Here is a 22,155-nt window from a genome sequence, read left to right on the forward strand (position 1 = left end):
TGGCAGTCCTATTTAGGGAGGAGCTTCAGCCCCTCATTCGTATTGTTCAGAGAGATGAGCAGGCTAGATATATGTGGGTTAGAGTTAGAGCGGAGATAGGGAGGCCACTCTACCTTGCAATATGCTATTTCTCCCCAGCGCATCTCATTATGCACTGCCCAAGGGGCAACCACCCTACATAATATTGGATGAGGACATATAGGAGTTAGGAGACTTTAATGCCTGGACGGTCTCAGACAGCTTTCTACGATACCTCGGACGAAATGTTGAGAGAGTTGGATGTCTATGATATGGGATTGGCCAAGTGTTCGCAGGATGAGGAGCACACTAGGTATGGCGAATATTTGACAGACATGGGGATTGCACATGGACTGGCCATCTTGAATTGCCTCTAGAGATTTCCAACATCAAGTGGGTTTACTTGTTTTCCTCACACACATCGGGCTAGCATAGTGGATTATGTCTTGGCTCAGCCCAATTTTATACCCTCTATTCAGGACTTTAGAGTCGGGCCTAGGCCTATCGTGGTAGCAGTCGATTATGCCCTCCTCACGTTTACCGTTTCATTCCAATTCAGCATAGCTCGATTGGCATCCACAGACATCTACACATACCTGATACACTTTTACTTCGGAGACTAATTCTGTCTACGTAGATGGTATATAGACGTTTATACATAGAGGATCCTGGGAGACCTCTAGAGGAGCTCACTTATATATTGACAGACACTGCAGGATGCAATAGCAGAGGCATACCCACACATTGAGCTTGGGCAGCGACGACATTTTGGGAGCATACTCCATAAAAGTTGGTATGATGAGGAGTGCAGAGAGGCGAGAGCCTGAGGTACTTCTAGGAGCCATCACGCACAGGTAGTCACGGATTGCTTCTCGGCACTTGGTGCGACGGAAGGAGAGGGCGTTTCTAGCTCGATTAGAGCAGGATTTATACTAGCTATTTTTGAGCCAGAACTCAGGCGAGGCATGGTGACTCTTCCATCGGCATTCTCCCCCACCAGTCATCACTTCTACGGAGGTATGGGGCCAATATGCATCATCTCCTACACATTCTTGGGGCAACCACTTTTTCCAGATTTGCCAGAGCCATGCCCACACACGTGCTTTCTTTACCGCAGAGATGGTTAAGAAGGCCATTGATAGGATGAGGACCAAGAGAGAATATGATCATGATGGCCTAGTACTGCAAAGCATTTTATACATGCTAGAGATCTGCTTGCAAAGCTTCCTTGAGCAGAAATTGAGTAGATGGGCAGAGAGAGGGTGTGTAGGAGCAACATGATAGGCAGGTTTTACGAGAGGTTTATCTACTCTTGATCATATTTTGACACTCACAACCATTATTAAGGAGGGGAAATCACATGGGAGACGGCTCTATTGTTGCTTTGTGGATTTTTGCAAAAGCTAGATTGATGTGCAGAGTGCAGGAGATGGGGTTACCCACAGAGTTAATTTGGGGGATCATGGCTCTATATAGGCTAGTAGTGGGGCATGTGCGCACTCCAGAGGGGATTTTTGAGTTGGTTCACTCCACTATCGGGGTGAAACAGGGTTGCCCGCTATCTCCTACACTATTTGGCATGTATGTGGATGAGGTTTTTGACTACGTTGCCAGGGATGGTGATAGAGGAGCACAGTTGGTAGGGACATGGATCCCACTATTGTTATATATTGATGATATCGTGTTGAATTTTGACTCCCCGGAGGGAATGCAACATCACTTAGATGCTTTGTACACATTTGCTTATGATAGTGGATTGTTTGTTAACCTTGGGAAAACCAAGGTTATGGTGTTTAACACTACACCAGAGTGGGTCAAGAAGTGAGCACTCACATTTATGTATGGCCAAGAGACAGTGTAGTAGACAAATGCATACACCTATCTTGGGGGTAGTCTTCAATGGACCGGTGTTTTCATTGAGGAGAGCAGCAGAGACTAGATTGACGAGATCTTATGCAGCTTTGGGGGGATGTGTTTGTAGGTTCAGTTTCAGGAACCTCGAACAAAGTTTTGGCTCTTTGACACTCTAGTGGCTTCAGCTATGCCTTATGGAGTTCAGATATGGGGACCCTCAGTGGACCACCATGGCAGATCTGGTAGCACTGATGGATGGGGATGTATGGAGAGGCCTTTCGTCGCTATGATGTCTCACATGATTCGGGCTAAGGCCTCAGTGCCACATAAGATTATTAGAGCTGAGCTAGTTGTCCCCCCTCTCGTGGTCGAGGCACTTACTAGATCAGTATCCTTCATACATAGTTTATGGGACCTTCCAAAGACATATATGCTTTGCTAGCCCTACAAGGGAATACAACATGCTCATATGGCCAAATGACATCATGGTTTCAGTCATATGTATCAACATGGATAAACTGCCTCTGTTCTAGTACTAATTGAATGCACCCTCCCTATCTCTCACACGGATAGAGATTAGTAGACTCATACGTCAAGATCTGATTCAGGATCTGATTCAGCTAGATACCAGGAGGACATGGATATAGCCGACATAGGAGTTGGGCACGAAGATGGCTTCTATAGAGAGCATCTTCTCCAACTAATAGAGGATGGATATGTGATCAGACCTACCTATATGGACCTCCTTTATCCCATAGGATACAATGTGCTAATGGTCAGATGCGCACATCATGGCATCAATTAGAGTTTGAGATTGGCAGCTTTAGGCGAGTACCAATAGAGGTCAGGATTTGCCAGTTGTGTCATATAGAGCCAGAGACAAAGTTGGATCATATATGTCATTGTCCGATATACTATGAGATACGAGGCCACTTTCATTGTTTGGACCGCTGGCTAGAGTCATGAGATACCAAGATCAGAGATGCCTCGGGTTGTTTTTGCTACAGCTGCGCAGACACAGGGAGTCTATTGAGCATAATCATAGGGGACGCCCATTTTTGGGCTTCCTATCCCCACTTTTCCGTCCCCACTTGTCGTCCCACCCTCTTTTTTACACTAAAAATCCATTTAAGCCCCGTCCCCACTCGGGACGCGTCCCTTGTGACTATGCTATCGAGGAGATCAGGAAGTGGGAGACATTCACAGAGGGAGATAACTGACTTCTTTAGAGTAGGGACTCGGCAGTCAGAGGAGCAAGCTTCGGATCATATTTCGAAGTCCACCTATACGAGAGGTATATTAGTTGACAGAGCCATTGAGCTCCGAACAACTGGATGCCCACGTCTACGAGGGCGACCACGACATCTACAGAGGCTCCATCAGACGATGAGGACTATCCTAGCACGACATGGGAGACGTCTTGTACGACTATTTACAGAGGCGGACATTGACGATGCTCTTCAGCATCCAATGCGATACTTTCTTAGAAAATGCCTGACGCTGGGGATCCTCGGACATTGATGATGATGAGGACGATGATAATAATTATTTTAGTTCACTTTACTTCATTTTTATTTTGTACACAGACATTGTATGAGATCCACCAAGATTGTATCAATTTGGTCTCATAGGTCGCTACGGCCTTTTTGAAGGCGTTTAATATAATTTTTCAACACTCTCTCTCTCTCTCTCTCTCTCTCTCAGGTTTGCTGCTTTATCCATCGCAGGCGAGATATGGACCAAGATAGATTATCACGCAGAGCTTTTGAGGCATGCAGAAAGTTAGTTGAGACTAGTGACACAGGATCAGGGTATGCAGAGGTGATACTGCTACTGATGCGCTGCGGCTGGGATATAGATCATTTACCACTGCTCTAGTATGATCCCCATGCTCCACATTTGCAGCTCTCACATAGTGAGAGGAACACAGTTATGCGACAGGACCTATTGTAGCGCTATATGAGGCGGACATGGATCACCCCTCCCGAGCCCTTGCCCATGAAGATGCTATATTATAGAGATAGTTATGAGCATCTCCGAAGATGGGTTTATTCAGAGACCTAGATATATAGATGTATACATGCCACACAGTGCTAGAGTGGCGATTGGTCAGCTCAGAGTGTCATCACATCAGCTTGAGATCGAGACAGGTAGAGCAGCACGGTCCCCAGAGCCGAGAGGATATGTAGGTTATGCCAGGAAGAGGTGGAGAGCGAGGAGCATTACATTTGCAGGTGCAGAGCATATGGTGACATTAGAGAGAAATACACTACCATCTTCCGTGGGCTCCCTTCACTCCGTCAGATTATGGAGTCAGTAGATCAGCGTCGACTTGGCCAGTTCTTGGTCGAGATACAACATCATAGAGATGCTCTACTATAGGTCCCTTCTACCACTACGAATGGCGGGTGACAGTCACAACTCACTGACTTTTTCCAGAGATTTACACCAGTGCCGTCTTCGACACAGGGGGGGTTTACACTTTAGCGGACTGAGGACCTCCAATCCAGACGGAGATGGCGAGCACCAGGTTACAGGACCCCTAGATCACATTAGGAGGAGATTATAGCGATTCGGGCTAGGCATCATCGTCATATCCAGGAGCGAATAGCCTACCTCCACACACACCTAAAGATTATGCTCCAGGAAATTTTTACCTCGCCATCACCTATGTATCAAATATTACACCCCCACTATGGTACTGGATGGAGCTAGATATATATGCATTACATTCTTGTATACCCTATGCATATAGGTTGCATATTGAGCCTTAGCAGTAGGGCTCCATCCATCATCCACTACATCACACCAGCAGCTCGGTACTTAGTCTACCTCTTTTCATATTGTTATTATCATTCTGTCCTCTTTTGATATCCAGAGGACATTGACAGTTGTACACTGATTTGTCTCATAGGCCGAGTTCGGCCTCTAGCAGACGTTAATAAAGCTTTCTTTCTTTCTTTCTTTCTCTCTCTTCTTTCATGAGCACTCCCCTCCCCCAATGATTACTTGTCTTGATGTGTGGGGTCAGTATGCCTCATCTTAATAAACGGTTCCTGGACACGACCTCCTTCTAGATCCTATAGAGCCATGCCCACCTACCAAAACCTTCTTTACCAGTGAGATGGTAAAGAGAGCCATTGACAGGATGAGGATTAGCAGGGCATATGAACATGATGGTCTAGTAGCAGAGCACTTTACACATGCTACAGATATGCTAGTAGAGGTTCTTGTAGTGGTGTTCAATTGTGCCATGTGTGAGGGGTTACCTGAGACTTGGAGGTTGTCTACTATTGTGCCTATCTTCAAAGCAAGTGATCCTACAGAGCCTAGGAATTACCGCACTATTATGGTTGGGCACACATTGGCACGGTTGTATGCATCCATTCTTGAGCAGTAGTTGAGTAATTGGGCAGAGGGTGAGGGTGTACGAGCACAGGGCCAGGCCGGTTTTTGGAGGGGTTTCTCCACTCTTAATCATATTCTGACACTAAGAGCCATCATTGAGTAGGACAGGTCACATGGAAGACGGATTTATTGTAGCTTTGTGGATTTCCGCAAAGCATTTGACATCGTACCGAGAGCTCGATTGATGCGCAGACAACAGGAGATAGGGGTGCCCATAGTGTTGATTTGGGGGATTATGGCTCTATACAGATCAATGATGGGACATGTACGCACTCCGGAGGGGATATTTGATTTAGTTCACTCCACCATTGGGGTGAAACAGGGTTGCCCATTGTCTCCTGCTCTATTTGGTATGTATGTTGATGAGGTGTCTGATTACATTGACATAGAGGGTGATAGAGGTGCCCAGCTGGCAGGGACGTGGATCCCATTGTTGCTATATGCTGATGATATTATGTTGATCTCTGACTCACCAGAGGGTATGTAGCTACAGTTGGATGCATTACACAGTTTTGCAGAGGATAGTGGATTATCTGTAAACCTTGGTAAAACCAAGGTATGGTGTTTAACACCACACCACAGTGGATCAGGAGATCAGCAATGACTTACACATATGGTCAAGAGATTGTAGAGTATACAGATGTATACACTTACCTTGGGGTTGTCTTCATTGGGTTGAGGTGAGCAGCAGAGACTAGACTGACTAGAGCTTTTGCGGCCTTGGGAGGCTTGGACAGGATGTGTTCGCAGGTTCAGTTCCAGGAACCTCGGACAAAGTTATGGCTCTTTGATACTTTAGTAGCCTCAGCTATGTTGTATGGGGTGCAGATATGGGGACCTTCTGTAGGCCAGGATGGTTGGAGACGTATGGAGAGGCCCCATGATCTCTCGACTGATCATAGCCAAGGCCTTTGTACCCCACGCTATCATTCGAGCATAGCTAGCTGCCCATCCTATGGAGATTGAAGCGCTTACCATATCAGTCTCGTTTGTGCACAACTTGTGGGATACTACTAGAGACAGATATGCTGGACTGGCCCTTGAGTCTTCCAGACAGTTAGCACTTCAAGGGGACACTTCGTGTTGGTATGCACAGATGACATCATAGTTTCAGACGCATGGATTCACCATGGAGAGCACAGGCTGCCCCCTTTCCAGGACTCTCTTCAGGCACCCTCGATGTCTCTTACACGGGTGGAGATTACTAGACTCATTCATTAGGACCTGATCCAGCTGGATACCACGAGGACATGGATAGAGCCGCCACAGGAGTTGGGCACGAAGATGGCTTTTTATAGAGAGCATCTCTTCCACCTCACAAGAGATGTGTTTGTGATTCGACCCAGCTACATGGACACACATATGTCTCATGGTTTGCGGTGTGCCATTGGTCGGATACGCACATCCTCACATCAGCTGGAGATTGAGACTGGTAGATTCAGAGGAATACCAACAGACAACAGGATATGTCGCTTATGCCAGCTAGCGCCAGAGACAGAGCTACATTACATATGTCATTGCACAATGTACTATGAGATACAGGGCCGTTTCCAGTGCTTATTCAGAGACGGTTTCGGTCCTTTCTCTAGGGTCATGAGTTAGGAGGATCAGAGATGTCTTGGGCTATATATTCTTGAGTTACACAAATATGCTTATTCAGAGACGGTTTCGGTCCTTTCTCTAGGGTCATGAGTTAGGAGGATCAGAGATGTCTTGGGCTATATCTACTTGAGTTACACAAATACAGAGACACTTTACTGAGGAGGGATAGAGATAGACACTTCGAGAGACAGATTACAGATTTCTTTTCACTAGATATGGGACAGCCAGAGGAGCAGCCTTACTGCAGAGCTCGGCCTCCACTCATTTGACCACTACCGGCACTCTCATTGACCGAGCACTAGAGCTACGGAGATCCAGATGGCCACGATTGAGGAGAGGGTCTACACAACATCGACGGAGACTACAACAGAGGATTAGAGCCGTACTCTCTCGACATCCAGAGTGCAGATGAGGATGGATTCTAATAGTAGTATCTTTGTTGGAGCTGTATTGTACCCAGACATGCTATTAGATTCACCATTTTGTAACAGATTGGTCTCATAGGTCAATTTGGCCTTTTGAAGACGTTAATATAACATTTCAAATCGTTTCATCTCTCTCTCTCTCTCTCTCTCTCTCTCTCTCTCTCTCTCTCTCTCTCTCTCTCTTCTCTGCGGTTACACACGAGCAGGTTATGTACAAGAGCTTGGTGGTTGATGCAGGTAGACGTGCAACACAAATACAACAGCGCGTCACTTTTATTGAAGCCATGCTACAATAAATATTGCTAGGAAACCTTAGATTAAAGCGAAATTAGCAATGCAAGGAAAATTAGGTTACGTGGCAGAAACTAAAAAACGACCCAGCAGGTGATGCGATTAAACTCCAATGCAAGGTGAAGCAACAGGCAAGGCAACAAAAGGTGACTCTGGACTGGTAGTAATCAGCGGATACAATAGAGCTGAACCACTCAAAACACACAAATTTTTGCAGAGTGTATATGTATGCAAAAATGGGAGAGAGCTTATTTTGATGTTGACACCATTGTGGAATGTATGCATAATGTGGAAATGTATGTATACATAGTGCGGTTTCTTCTTTCAAAAGCTCTCTCTCTCTCTCTACATGTCATCCCCAACTTTACCCATGGCAAGCAAAATCAAGTATATGCTTCACTCCAAGCGTATCTCCAACATCGAATCACAAATGAAGACATGGAGAAAAGAGACGGAGGAATGGAGGAGCGCAAAGATTAATTTTCTTCGGGAGAAAGAAGAGAGGGAGAGGATGTGGAAAGAGGAGAAGGAACAACTCCTTAAAAATATTGCCACACCAGAGAGTAACATCTTGGACTTCCACAAAGAGATGGCCGATATAAGACCAAAAAACGGACTTGAAAAGGGGGGATTTCAACCATCTTTGTAGGAGGAAATTGACAACATAAAGGAGCAAGTAAAAATCATAAAGAATGAGAAAGAGTAGAATGAAAGAGCAACGTCTTCATAGGCTAAAGTGGTATACAGATACAATAGAAGGTAGATGCAGTGGACCTTAACACAATTAGCACACATGCAGGAGGTCATGCCAGAGATTCGGGTAGCAAGAGAAAGAGGGAAGATTGCTTTTATAGAGATGGTAGAGTAGTGATGTTAGATATGCGCATCACTTGACAGTGGGAGTCCTATGGGACTACCAATATGTGACGCCCCAGTAGAACTGTGTACTGAAAGAATGGGATCCAAAGGTGATCGATTGAAGAGAAAGGGTCTCTCCAAAACCACTCTCCAGGGTCCCATTGCACTCTGCCAGAGGGAAGCTCTCCCAAGCCCAAAGCCGCCAGTGTCTTGTCTCAAGATCAACAACGTCAGATCTAAGACACAGATCCTTCCCCTGATGCCCAAAACTCATATCCTCTGAAAGCAGCACTCTGTAACCTGAGGAGCCTCTATTGAAACTCTGTGAAGGTGATCCTCGCCCTAGATCTCAAAGAGCATGTGAGGTACGCACCTGGGGGATTCACCATGGAAAACTTACCGCACCATGCAAGTATAGGGGAGGGGTTTTTTTTTACAAGTTACATAAGCTTATAAGTTAGGGGAACGGGTATCATGTTTGTGGTGGTGGTGGTGGTGGGGGGGGGGGGGGGGAGAGTGAGAAAAAGAGAAATTGAGAGGAAGTTTTTGTGTTTCAAAATCATGGCTTCGCAAAAGAGTCCGCCCTCAAAGTTGTAAGTCAATAGCTACAAAGATACATGCAAGAACTAACAATGCTTTGTATCAATTGGTGGTTTTGTGATTATAGTTCATTTGTTGAGGGATGAAAGATATACAAAGTTTGTATAGATGCAAATTTACACGAAGAATAAAATTAGACGAGTAGCTAGAGTGCAGGCTAATGGGCACATAGTTTGAAAGTCAAACTAAGACACATTGAGGGTACATTTAGTTATCAATAGAAGTGGTTCTTTAATACGTTGCCAGTTACTATGCTACGCGCTCTTTGACTAGTTTTACTCAGTAAGATCATATGAAACCTAAATTTTATATGTAAGATAGGGGTATGATAGTTTTCTGCACTGATTTTCGTATAAGCATAGAAAGGGGGATCATATTCCCTAATATGAGTCTTATATAGGGGTTTTATCAAAGTTGTCCACTCACAAGTGGCGTCCCGTTTTGTATATAGAGTGAATCCCCCGAGGTTACGCAAGCTCGAACTGCGATGAGGACCTCCAGTCACGTGAAGGCCCGCATCTATCTGGGAGATGTTGTCTCTAGTGGGGTGAGCGATTCCACTGGTAAGGCCTCTGTAATATCTTGGCACATGCTCTACACACCTCTCATGCCCCATAGCTGGATGCTCTGAGCCTCCTCGGACAAACCTGAAAACTGTATCTAGTCACCAAGAGTGCGGGCTAGACCCTCTGCCACGGGCCCCCAAGCACGAGGAGGCCTATTACCAACCAAGTGTCCTCTTTGTTGGCTGACCATGGGGTTCCACACAAGGGGCTACCTCAAGCGCTCCTCCGTGCAAGTAGGATCTAAGCAAGCTCGCAGCAAAACGGTCCTCTAACGTCCTGCTCAGACCAACCATCCGCATCTCTGTGGAAATCCACCCCCACCGTCTCAAAGAAGTCACCAGTCATTTTGTCACCCACCTGGGTCCACTGAGATCCCTGTCGATGAAAGGCAAACTCGTGACGCCGCTCCTCAATGTTGGCCAGCTCTTGTTGAGTCTGCTGCAACTGCTCCTCCATCCAAGGACTGTATGGATGATGCTCCTGCATTCTCTGCAAGGAAGCAACGCCCCGTCAGAGACGTGTCTCCTCCTCCCTGGCTGCAGCAAAGCGGCTGCAGCAAAGCGAGTTGCAGACTCATGGAGGAGGAAGCGACTAAGCTTAGCAAGTCTAAAGGCCACTTTATCAGCAGGAGAGTCCTGTGTGTGCAAGCCCTCTGTCCAAAGTGCCACCACTCGCTCTCTGAGCTGTGAGTCTAGCAAGAGCCTCTCAAGGATGCGTAGCATCGTGCTCCTGCTCCCGCTCCCCCTCCTTTGTATGTCAGTCATAGTGAGGATCACCGGTGCATGGTCGGAAAAAGAAGTCTCTGCCAGAATGCAAACAGATCCACCCATGTCACAGATGTGGTCACTGGCGTAGAAGCGATCTATCCATGATAGATTCACTCCTCCTACTCTGCAGTCCGAGTGAGAGAAGGACAAGCTGTCTGGGGGCCTCACAAAGCTTGAATGCTGCCAAACATCCGAAATCCTCAAGGTCGTACATAGACGCTCCCAAGCTGCCAACTCAGTCGCGTGTATAGTAGTATGGCTACCTGCGATCCTGTCAGAGGGGTCCTCCAACATGTTGAAGTCTCCCCCAATACACCATTGCTCTGCGTGCGGTAAAGACTTAACAATATGTGACCAAAACTCTGAACGTGCAATCGTCCCATTGGGCACATAGATGTTCAAGAAGCCCATGAGGCAACCTTGAAGCTGCATAGTAATCCACTGAGCCTTGCCAGGCACAATAATACCTCTGCCCACAATGGCCTGCTGCCATGAGTCTGCAATAGTCATACATACCCCTCCCTAGATACCACCAGGTCAAAATGCAGCTGACCAAAACATCTCATAACGATCACCCAGAATCTGACCACATCGTCTAATGCGGCTCTTGCAAAGATGATGCTCCTGTAGCATAAGAATATCAATCCCACCACCCATAAGGCATCGCTGAAGCTCTTGACACAACCGACGCCGTTGGTGCTGAAACTGGGGTCCCCCTCACATTCCATGAGACAATCCTCATGGGGTCCAAGAAAGAACCGATGTTCCAGCAACAGCTAACGTCACTATCTTTGAGGCCAGCTTGGATGGGGAGTAATCCGCACTGAGCGACCTCGGAATAGGCATGACTGTAAGGACTTTCCAACCCAGGCCCTAGAAGAGCGTGTCATCCGTAGGGCTATCTCCTTTGTCCAGGAATCCTCATGTATATATAAATAGCATGGTGGGCTCTGCGTGTCAGCAAAGAAGTGTACCACAATGTGTCTACATCTTGCTGAGTCCGGAGGTGTCACTAAGAACTTGGCCAACGGCCACAAAGCCTGTTCCAAAATCTGTAACCCCCAAGGCTCCCATGTGGTGAGAGAACTCGAGGGCTTGGCGTGCAGCCAGTCCATCACCGAGTCCAGAGTCCACTCAGATTGGTGCCTGCCGCACAAGGGAAAAGAGAAACCAACCGCTGTGTCGAGGGTCTCTATCCCTCTCGTTGCAAGAAACAGTACATGGACTTGGAAGCAAGCCATCTCAAAGTCTGGTGAAGAGTCACCTAGAAAACGTGTGAAGTCGTAGGCAAAGAAGTCCCACCGACGACGGATGTCGAAACTCGTCAGTCCTCAAGGGGCAGCTGTAAAGGGAGACGTTTGGACGAGAAGGGGGGGTCCTCAAGAAAGGCTGCTCCTCTCTCGCAAGGTGGCTCATGGCAAAGGTGGTGCCAAGAGATCTCCTAGCAATAGAGGAAGGTCCTACCCCTTCGGTCGTCTATGGGGCAGGAGCAGGAGAGGATGAGGAAGCAAGGGGGCTGGTGAGTGGAGAGGGAGGGGAGGGGGGACAACCGAAGGGATGGGGGGGAGGTGGAGGGGAGGATGGAGGCGGGGGGGGGGGGGGGGGGGGGTAGAAGGTTCGGAGGGAGGAGGGGCTGTCAGTGGTGAAGCTGAGGTGGAGGGTGAAGTTGGGTTCTTGTCCTGCTGTAGAGAGGGTCGAAACGATTTTCTATGGAAACCCACTGTTGCTGACGAGGAGTAGGACGACCAACAGGGGGGCGAGACTGGTTTGGTGGTCCCTGGCGACATCGACCGCAGGCCTGCTGCGAACCCTCTATCTCGGCTCTAAGCTCGAAGGAGGAACCTACCTGAGCTACATGTGTCTCTGACTGCTGAGGCTGGGTCTCTGTCTGTGCGGAAGGTCGGGCCTCCTTCGTGGATAGGCCTTCGTGAGATGGCCCATCTGTCTACAAATGAAGCACTGGTTCGGGAGGCCCGAATACTCCACGCTCTGGCGGAGCCAACCACCACTCACCCGAGGTAGTAGAATGACCTTCGAGAGGGTGTTGATGTCTCAAACCAGAACCCGTATTGAAGGTATGCCAGCTACAAAGGCTACCGTGCGAGGTGTCTCCAGGACGGCGGTCCCAATCTCTGAGCCAATCCTGGAGAGGAGCGGGAGGTACTCTCTCCTCAGGCCGAGGAAGCAGACTGAGATGGGGAGGTCTGCCTCCTCGACTAGAACATCGGTAGCTGGGCCGAATCTATGGTGCCATTGTCGAAAATGAGCTCTAACTGCTCGGATGGCCAGGGGGCTCATCGCAATGACCTTGGAGATCTTGCAGATAATAGAGGTGACCTGAAGGCGCGCCACCCATAGTTACCGGGGAACGCCTATGCATGGCTCTGGAACACCGGAACAGCATTGCGGCAGTAGGGGATGGCATGGAATGTCCTAGAACTGACAGGCGTTCCGGTAGATAGTGGCAAACTGGAATGGACCGCCGGCCGGAACGGGAGGAATGGTCGTAATGGCAACAGATTGGCCGAACGGCCGGCGGATTCAGATCAATGGACATATTTCCGGCCAACAGTAAAAAACGGGCAGAATTTGGATTGTTGTTTTTTTGAAAGTGAGCAAAGGCCTATATAATGCTACCCCCCTTACTCCTTCCCTTCACAACTCAAGTGAATGCATCATTGCATTGTTCTAACTTCTAGCCTCTACCCTATCAAGCTCTAGCCTCTTGAGGCTCACCACTCTACCCTCTCTCCCTCCCTCTCTCTCCCTCTCTCAATGCTCGAGCCTCAAGCTCTCTCTCTTTCTCCCTCTTGAGTCTTCCTACCTCTCTCTCTCTTGAGCTCCCAAGGCTCAAGCCTACATGACGCACATTTGCCATTGAAGATTCAAGTAGCTCTCATTGCTCAAGTCTCTCTCTCTCTCTCTCTCTCTCTCTCTCTCTCTCTCTCTCTCTCTCTCATCATCCATGGCCTCTTCTTCGCATACAACCCCCTCCGTTCATGCGGGCAACACTCAAAAGGCGAAGGAATGGTCGTGGTGGGATGAAGTGACCTCGGAGGGCACCTTGTCGACGGCAGGAGGTTCTCGTGCATGGGCATGCAAGTTATGCTCTTACACGCGGAAAGGGGGGCATGACAAAGTGAGGGCACACTTTCTTCGAATGTTGGGAAATGAGGTGAGATTTTGCACCAACGTAAGCGTCGAGAAGAGGAAGGAGGTTGAGGAAAAGGATCGGAAATTCAATCATAAATCCAAGCCCGCACGCAAAGGTATCGACCCAAAGACCCTCATTTTCCCTTCTTCTATTCTACCCTATGCCAGTGCCGGTGGATCTTCATCGGGTCCGATTCGTCGCCAAAGGACCCTTGCCACCTCTTTGGACCCAAAGAATATGGGGAGGCATCAATCAGGGCAGCAATAGCTATTGTAGAGGGCCACTATCCGCATGTGAGAGTGTGCTTTTGCATGGCACACTGCTTGAACAACCTTCGAAAAGACATCGGCAAGCTGGAATGGATCGCTCCAGTCATTGCTGATGCAATGAAGATTGTTACTTTCGTCAACAATCACAACTTGATTCGGAGCGAGTATCTCAAGAGGTCAGGCAAGAAAGTGCTTCTAAAGTATTCAAACACTCGCTTCGCATTCAACTTTCTTCTTGTGCGCAGGCTGTGTGAATGTCAAAATGCGGTCCGACAGGTTTTCATTAGTGATGAGTTCACCACCCCGCTTCGCATTCAACTTTCTTCTTGTGCGCAAGCTGTGTGAATGTCAAAATGCGGTTCGACAGGTTTTCATCAGTGATGAGTTCACCACCTCCCCCTATGCAAAGACAGTTGCAAGGATTTTGTGCAAGGAGAAGGCAGAGAATCTTGAGTTCTAGAAGGAGCTCGAGAGTCTAGACGCGCAAGTAAAACCGGTGGTTCGTTTGCTTCGAGTTGTGGATGGCATGGACCCTTGCATTGGCAAGGAATGGACCGCATGATCGAGCAGCTTGCACAGCTTGAGCCGGATGCAGAGCAATATGAGGAGATCCATGCGCTTTGCAGTTTGAGGTGGAATTCATATGCCTCTCCTTTACACGGGGCAACGTACATGGTGGATCCAGAGTTCCAAGGTGCAGGGCAAGAGACAGGTAGAGAAGTCATAAATCAATTTACAAAGATCTTAAACAAGATGGTTCTAGACAGAGATGGGCGACGCATTGTCAGAGATAAGTTGAGACAGTAGAGAGAGATGCGAGGGTCATTTGGCAGTCTAGATTGCCAGATTGATCGCAGGAAGATAGGTTGAGTGCTATGGTGGGAGGACTATGGCTATGATGGCCCTGAGCTTCAAAGATTGGCGATCTGTATTCTCAGCCAGTCAATTAGTACCTCATGCTAGGAGCAACGGTGGAGTACCTTTAGCCACATTGCTTCCAAGAAGAGGAATCGGCTTGGAGTGGAGAAGGCAAATGATCTTGTCTTCGTCAGCGTAAATTTGAAAATGTTTTGCAAGAGTACAGGTAAACATACAGATCCTTTTACACAGTGGGAGATGGAGCAAGAGTCTCCTCAGGCACGTGGAGATAGAGAGGCACCGACACCAGGTACTTCATTCATGGTTGAGGTCGAGTCGGGCCTAGAGCTCGATGATAAGGAATGGGAGGATGTGCATAATGTATAGCTAGCTACAATTAATTGGGAGGCTTCTCAGGTTAGTGGCTCTTGAATCTTTAGTCTTGAGACTCGAGAGTTGAGACTTTATGACTTCCATTATCCATACCTTTTTGTATTGCAGCTTGCTCTCTTTGTAGCATCTTGATGATATTTGTCACCTTTGATCTTTTGGTATTGTGGTTTGCCCCCCTTGTAGTCTCATTATGGTATATGTCACCTTTGGTTTTTTTGTAGCGCCTTGGCGCGCCTTGTTAGCCAAAATTAAGCAAAAAGTATATTTTGCTCAATGTTATGGCTCAACTTTCAAAGTCTTATCTCTAACTTTTACTCTTACAATTATTTGAGAGCTCTAATCTATAATTGCATGTGTTATTGTGTATAGGCATTGGGTCTGTTGTGTATGTACCATGACCGCGGCGCCGCACATCACAATCAAGTCAGAACAAGGTTGAATGGTCTTCAAATCGTGTTTTTTGTGGGTATTAGAGTCAAAGGACTCTAGTACTACTTGTATTCAAACACATAACGCTAAAATTTGCATTCTTTGGATGTTTTTTAAGCCTCCCGTTCTGTGCCATTCCCGTTCTTGATCCGTTCTCCCGTTCCGCAGGGAGGCCCGTCACCGTTCCCGTTCCACATTCCAGGTAACTATGCCGCCACCTTTGCCTCTAAGCTCGCTTGCTCTATCGGCGAGAGAGCAAGTTGGATGGTGGGTTCCGTGGGGTTGGGCGAGGGGGCTTCCTCAAGTCCCTCTGTGGCGGAGCAAAATCCTCCATCTGTGTCTGTTGCTGTGAATGGTGATGGCGAGCGAAGGTGGATCGAAGGCGTCGAAGAGCGAGGTGAAGTGACAGGGCGAATCGATACCGCTTGGAAACACCACTTAGGACGAGCTAAGGTGAGCAACCAAGAGAGCGAGGGAGGGGTGGGGGGTGTGAGGGCAGCTCGAGGAGGGAATGGAGGGTGGACTGGATGCACGCCGCTCAGGGCAGCACGTGTGGCAGGCAGCTCAGGGCAGCGCAAGGTGGGGGGAGAGATGGGGCGGGATGACAGGCTTAGGGCAACGCAAGGGCAAGCTTGGATAGGGGCAGCGATGGTGATAGCGTACGGACAGCTGCAGAGAGCGATCCCGGGCAAGGGAGGTTTGCTTTGGTAATGCGCATATTCCCCGCATCTGTAGCACAAAATGGGCTGATTGGATGGGCGAGTCAGGGGGCTAGGTGGTCTCTGCTCATGCTGCATGGAGGTGAAGGCTGAGGTATAGAAGCTCTGAGGGGGAGGGAGCATTAGCATGATAAAAGGAAAAGTACTATGCATAGGTGGTGTATGCCATTTCCCTCTTGAATAGCAGGCCTTGAGTTCAACTCTCCTCATCAGATAGATCTTAAAGGTCTCTTGGGATAGTTTCCCACGACGTTAAAATTCTCTTCTTCTCGGGTGTGTGTGCGGGTGTGTGCTGTTAAGAAGAGGAAAATGATATAACCTTTCTATCACCCAAGTGTGGTAGATTGGTTATTCCATTTCCTTCTTGAATAACAGGTCTTGAGTTCAACTCTCCTCGCCGGGTAGATCGTTAAGGTCTCTTGGGATAGTTTCTTACGACGTTAAAATTCTCTTGTTCTCGGGTGTGCGTGTGTGCTAATAAGAAGAGGAAAATGATAGAACCTTTCTATCACCCAAGTGTGGTAGATTGGTTATGCCATTTCCCTCTTGAATAACAAGTCTTGAGTTCAACTCTCTTCGTCGGGGATAGATCTTTAAGGTCTCCTGGGATAGTTTCCTACGACGTTAAAATTTTCTTCTTCTTCTCTCTCTCTCTCTCTCTCTTTCTCTCTCTCTCTCTCTCCACGTGTACTTGGTATACCTTCACGAGGGAGACGGATCCTGTGTACACTGATGAGATATATAGGAAGCTATGCACTCAGGAGCCAGGACGACCACTAGATGAGCTCACCCAGATTCAAATAGAGACACTCCACGATGTAGCATCAGAGGCATATCCCCACAGCCAGCCTACACACAGACGATCTGGGAGCATGCCTCAAAACAGTTGGTATGATGAGGAGTGTAGAGAGACAAGGATCAGATTACAGAGAGAGGTGCTCATGGGTACTACTACACATAGACAGTCATGGATTATCTTTCGCCGCCTAGTGTGACGAAAGAAGAGGGCTTACCTATCTCAACTAGAGCGTGATCTGTATCAGCTGTTTATGAGTCAGGACTCTAGTGAGGCATGGAATGAGCACTCTTCACCGCCAGCCATCATTTCCACAGAGACATGGGGGGAATATGCTACATCTCTCTATACAACATCTTGGCAGCCACCTTTGCTTGACCCTCCGGAGGCATGCCCAGAAACATGTACTTTCTTTACTTTTGAGAGGGTAAGGAAAGCCATGACAAGATGAAGACAAGAAGAGCACATGATCATGATGGTCTGGTAGCAGAGCACTTTATCCATGCCCAAGTTATGCTTGCAAAGCCTCTTGCTATGATGTTTAATAGAGTCATGTACGAGGGTTTCCCTGAGACTTGGAGTATGTCCACTATTGTGCCTATCTTCAAGTCGGGAGATCCTATGCTTCCGAGGAATTATCGAACCATCATGGTTGGTCACACTCTGGCTAGGCTATATGTATCAATTCTTGAGCATGTGTTGAGTGGATGGGCAGAGAGAGAGGGCATACGGGCAGCACGACAGGCAGGGGTCAGGAGAGGTTTCTCCACTCTTGACAAGATTTTGAGACTCAGAGCCATCATTGAGGAGGGTAGACACCATGGCAGGAGGATATATTGTAGCTTTGTGGATTTCCGCAAAGCCTTTGATACAGTGCCACGAGCCAGACTCATACGCAGATTGCAAGACATGGGGGTGCCCACAGAGCTGATGTGGGGGATCTTAGCTTTATACAGGAGAGTGGTAGGACATGTACGCACTACTCAGGGCATGTCCGACATGGTTCACTCCACCATTGGGGTGAAGCAGGGTTGTCCCCTATCTCCGACTCTCTTTGGGTATATGTAGATGAGTTTTCAGATTATGTACTGGCAGAGGGTGATAGAGGTGCTCAGCTTGCAGGGACATGGATTCTGTTGCTATTATATGCTGATGATATTGTGCTGATTTCAGATTCTCCAGAGGGGATGCAGTGTCATTTGGATGCATTGCATGTATTTGCATGGGACAGTGGATTGTTTGTGAACCTTGGTAAGACCAAGGTAATGGTGTTTAACACCACGGCGCAATGGGTTAGGAGGTCCGCCCCCACTTTTACATATGGTCGAGAGACTGTGGAGTATGCAGATACATACACTTATCTTAGGGCGGTTTTTAGTGATCCAGTATTTTCCCCGAGGCGTCTAGCAGATACGCGATTGACCAGAGTGTAACAAACTGCTGACGTGTCAAAGCCCTGAAGAAGGGAGCCAACTTGCAGATGTAGGCCGAGGGGCCTAAACCCTAAGAAGAACAAGTAACAGAAGAAGAAGTCCTACCAACTTATGGGGACCCCGTTCGATGGGGCTCCAAGTGACATAAAGGATTAAAATAAAGCAGGACAACTGATGACGTGGCAGATTTTCGAAAATTGTGCTGGTTGATGACGTGGCAGGCTTGACGGATTTCTGTAAATTACGCTGACAGCTTTTGGCATTGCTTTTTGGACCAGAAGCTTTTGAGTTTTAAAGGCTTTTTACTATAACTGCTTTTCAGGCGAAGGGCCTTTAAATATGAGGTTAGGGCTCATTCTCTCGCATGCTTCTTGGAGAAGGTGCAGAGTTTGGAGTACCCGCTTGTACTGTGTTGATGCAATATAAAGAAATACCGAAAGGGGCGCCAAGGTGTGGGGCCAATACTCTCTGAGGTGGAATTCCGCCACTCCATGTCGCTGTCGTCTCTCTCTTTCAGTTCTGTTGTTATTGAAGTGTTAAAAGTCTGTTCAGTCTGTTCTTTTCTATTGGCACGTGGTGCCCGTCTTGTGACAGTGGTATCAGAGCATCAGGCGTGTGCTTTTCTGAAAGCATACCGGTCCTACCAAAGAGCAGAAGAAGTTATTGGAATTTTATTGGAGGTATCTCCGCCCTCCAACCCGGATGTTTTAGCCACTCCCACCCTTACTTCATCGCGCATCGGGCGCGCTCCTGTCTTCCCCGCTCATGTCTTACAGGGCATAAGCCAAAAAGATCACTTACAAGAGAAGGATCCAAGATTTGTTTCGAGCTGCTGTTTTTCTCAGAGACAATACCATGCAGATGTCTATAGCTACCAAGCCGCACACATTCCAAGGACTTGGCAAGCTTTCAATAAAAGTTTTGCTCGAAGTTATATGGTTTCTAACATCTTCCTTCGGAGTGCAACTTCTGGTAGAGTGGGGTATCCTGAAATGCTTGCCATGGAAACCCTAGCAGATTATAACTTGAAATTTCTCGACATCTCTCAGTAGATGTCTCTTCACGAGTAGATGACCTTGGAGATCCAGTGTGATTGCTATCTTGGGACTACCATCGTCGCCAAAGAAACACTGTTTGTCCAAGAGCTAATGGACCATGATGTGCTCGGCTACGACCTTATGGAAGAAACCTAACCCTAATTTTTGGTGCAGGTTTCAGGATGGAAAGTCAGTCGATTTTTCGAGGTCGGCTGATGTCTAGATTGCTTTTTAAGTTTGAATTTTTTCTTTTTGAGAACTTGTTTGGTGATCCTGTTTGGAATTTGTTTGAAATGGATGGTATCTATTTTGAACCGGTCTTAGTGCCGATTTGAATTGTTTGACTCTGGTTTTAATACTGGTTTCAATGATTGGGGATTTTACTCCCGGGTGGAGTAGTGAGAAATTACGTTTGAGAATGCTTGTTCATACTCATGGCCGGGACCCCTGTGGTTATTTGCGGGGGGAGTATTGAATGATTGAAAAGTGTTGTTTTTACTCATGGCCCGGACCCTTGTGGTTATTTACGGGGGGAGTATTGTTGTTGTTACTCATGGCCCAGACCTAGATGGTTATGCGGGAGGAGTATTAAGAGGTCTGAGCAGTGGTTACTCTCAGCACCTCCAAACGATGGAGGCTGCGGTCGGGGGGGCGTTTGGTTGTAAAAAGGCTCTATATCTCATGGCCCGGACCTTTTTAGGTTATTTGCGAGAGGAGTGATGAGGGAGTTGTTGAACAGCTCATGGCGCGGACCTGGATGGTTATTTGCGGGGGGGGGGGGGGGGGGGGGGGGGGGTGTTCATCGGCAGCTTTATGTTTCTATGTCTTGTAACATGCATATGTAAGCATTTGTGTTGCATTGTGATGTGCCAACTACTGAAAATTCCTAATTGGATGAGATTGCCTGGGTATGTAATTTTAGTGCATCAAGACACCCGTGGAAGATCAGTACGGTCTGGGTGTGATGGTTACTTTTACTACGCCGGAATATTAAGAGTTCCAATCGGGAAGAAAGGAGAAGCTACTCCTTGATCAAAACGGCCGAAAGGAGAAGCTGACTCCTTGATCAAAAGAGCAAAAAGGAGAAGCTAACTTCTTAATAAAAAGAGTAAACTGATTGTCCCTCGGAATGTCTCTCGGAATTTTTTTTTGAGCTAACTTGAGTTGTTTTGGAGATATGCTGTAATCGCGGATGATTACTCTCTTTCAAGAAGGGGAGATGTAACAAACTGCTGACGTGTCAAAGCCCTGAAGAAGGGAGCCAACTTGCAGATGTCGGCCGAGGGGCCTAAACCCTAAGAAGAACAAGTAACAGAAGAAGAAGTCCTACCAACTTATGGGGACCCCGTTCGATGGGGCCCCAAGTGACATAAAGGATTAAAATAAAGTAGGACCCGCACACACGCAAAAACTGATGACGTGGCAAATTTCCAAAATTGCTCTGGTTGATGACATGGCAGGTTGTACGGATTTCCGTAAATTACGCTGGCAGCTTTTGGCATTGCTTTTTGGACCAAAAGATTTTGAGTTTTAAAGGCTTTTACTGTAATTGCTTTTCAGGCCAAGGGCCTTTAAATATGAGGTTAGGGCTCATTCTCTAGCATGCTTCCTAGAGAAGGTGCAGAGTCTGGAGTACCGGCTTGTACTGTGTTGATACAATATAAAGAAATACCGAAAGGGGCGCCAAGGTTTGGGGCCAATACTCTCTGGGGTGGAATTCCTCCACTTCGTGTCGCGTGTCGTCTCTCTCTTTCAGTTCAGTTGTTATTGAAGTGTTAAAAGTCTGTTCAGTCTGTTCTTTTCTATTGGCACGTGGTGCCCGTATGTGACATAGAGCCTATGCAGCATTGGGGAGACTTGAGAGGATATGTTCGCAGGTTCAGTTCCAGGAACCTTGGACAAAGCTTTGGCTCTTTGACACTTTGGTCACTTTGGCCATGCTGTACGGAGTGGAGATATGGGACCCCTCAGTTGATCATCATAGCAGAACTGGCAATACTGATGGATGGAGATGTATGGAGAAGCCCTTGGTGTCTATGATTTCTCGGATGATTAGGGCCAAGGCCTCAGTACCACATGACATTATTAGGGCGGAGCTTGCTGCTCCTCCATTGGTAGCGGAGGCACTCAATCGATCAGTTTCATTTTTGCATAGCACTTGGGCTCTCCCTACAGACAGATATGCTCGATTAGCACTAAAGTCTTCGCGACAGCTGGCATTGCAGGGAGATAGATCATGTTGGTATGCAGAGATGGCATCTTGGTTTCAATTATATGGCTTTAGTATGGATCGGCTACCCCCATTTCAGTACTCTTTGGATGCACCCTCCATCTCCCTCACTAGGGCAGAGATTACCAGGCTCATCAGACAGGACTTGATTCAGCCGGATATGAAGAGGACATGGATACAACCTACACATGGGCTAGTATGAAGATGACTTTCTATAGAGAGAATCTTCTCCACCTCACATCAGCTAGAGATCGAGACAGACAGACTTAGAGGAGTACCCGCCGAGTCCAGGATTTGTTAGGTGTGCCAGATAGAGCCAGAGACAGAGCTACATTACATATGTCACTGCCCATTATACAATGAGATATGAGGCCGCTTTCACTGTCTATTCAAAGAGGGTTTTGGGCCACTTTCGTCATGAGATACCAGGATCAGAGATGCCTCGGAT

At 47.5% G+C, this 22,155-nt stretch overlaps 1 protein-coding gene across 5 annotated transcripts in view; it reads left to right on the plus strand.

Moving 5' to 3' along the window:
- Positions 1-22,155, plus strand: part of LOC147419295 (alpha/beta-Hydrolases superfamily protein) — a 149,097-nt gene that overhangs the window by 124,856 nt on the left and 2,086 nt on the right. The gene's annotated exons all lie outside the window — the stretch shown is intronic.

Source organism: Adiantum capillus-veneris, chromosome 29, assembly GCF_014529385.1.
Source record: "Adiantum capillus-veneris isolate H3 chromosome 29, ASM1452938v2, whole genome shotgun sequence".
NCBI classification, from domain to species: Eukaryota; Viridiplantae; Streptophyta; class Polypodiopsida; order Polypodiales; family Pteridaceae; genus Adiantum; species Adiantum capillus-veneris.